Genomic DNA, 1,441 nt, shown 5'->3' on the forward strand with positions numbered 1-1,441 from the left:
AGACCACAGCAGAGAGTCTCCAGGCATTATTCCCCAGGCGGTCTGCTCTTTGGTGGGGGGCCCTTTTTCTTGTTCATCTTTGAAGCTCCAGTGCCTGGCCCACAGTAGGCTTTTGATCGACAGGTGCTGAATGAGTTAATGAATAAACAAATAAAGACTTCTTTTTTTTTTTTTTTGAGACGGAGTCCTGCTCTGTCACCCAGGCTGGAGTGCAGTGGCGTGATCTCGGCTCACTGCAACCTCCGCCTCCTGGGTTCAGGCAATTCTCTGCCTCACCCTCCTGAGTAGCTGGGATTACAGGCACCTGCCACCACGCCTGGCTAATTTTTGAATTTTTAGTAGAGACAGGGTTTCACCATGTTGGCCAGGCTGGTCTTGAACTCCTGACCTCGTGGTCCACCCACAGCCTCCCAAAGTGCTGGGATTACAGGTGTGAGCCACTGTGCCTGGGCAATGAATGAATACTTCTAATAAAGTGTCACAATTGTTTCTATTTTTGTGCCTTTTTTAAAATTTTTAATCTGTCTTTTCAATCTTGTGTTCGGTGCTCATTGAATTGCCCTTTGTTGCATAGCTAGCTAGAAAGGGATTAGGTTTGGCACCTGGGAGCACAGGTCCTCACTCCCAGCTCAATTTACTTGTCCCTAACACCATGTTGCCTCTTTAATGCTGTGCAAATAAAAATGTTATAACACACCCCTCCTCTGAGTGCTTCTCTAGGCTCACAAACCACAGTTTCAGTTTCTTTTCTGATAATCAGTTTCATTTCTTCATAGTCACTCCTCTTGTTGGCAAGCATCACGTTATTTTCCAGCAGCATGTTTCAAATATTGAAATCCCTCATCCTTGGGGAACTATAGCTGTTTAATTATTTAAAATAGCATGAAAATAAGTGTTTCAATCAACCACAGTATTTAATGTTTCTGGTAATAGATACCTTCTGAGAATGAGCTCAGTATATTTACTGATAAAGCACTTTGCCTCTATCTTCTAATTGACCAAAACAAGGTCTATTAAAACTGAAATTCAGAAAAAACTTAACTAATTTTGCCCAAATTTCAAACAATACTAACAAACATTAGAATTTATTTTGAACTTGATTTATGGCCCTCATCAGACTACGATAATTTTTTCAAAACAATGGTATATCTTAATATTTCAGCATTAAGTCCTATACATAGTTTCAGAGGATTTCAAGGAAAGTTGAGAATTTGTTGTGACATAGAGAAAGCTGAATTAATGTAAAAATGGCTCAGTTCATATTTTATGAACCCCAGATGAGGTTATTTGTAGTATCCAAGCTTTGGAGCCAAATAAACTTAGATTTTTTTTTTTTTTTTTTTTTTTTTGAGACGGAGTCTCGCTCTGTCGCCCGGCTGGAGTGTAGTGGCGCAATCTCGGCTCACTGCAACCTCCATCTCCCGGGCTCAAGCGATGTTCC

This window comes from Symphalangus syndactylus, chromosome 1 (assembly GCF_028878055.3).
Source record: "Symphalangus syndactylus isolate Jambi chromosome 1, NHGRI_mSymSyn1-v2.1_pri, whole genome shotgun sequence".
In the NCBI taxonomy this organism is placed as follows: domain Eukaryota; kingdom Metazoa; phylum Chordata; class Mammalia; order Primates; family Hylobatidae; genus Symphalangus; species Symphalangus syndactylus.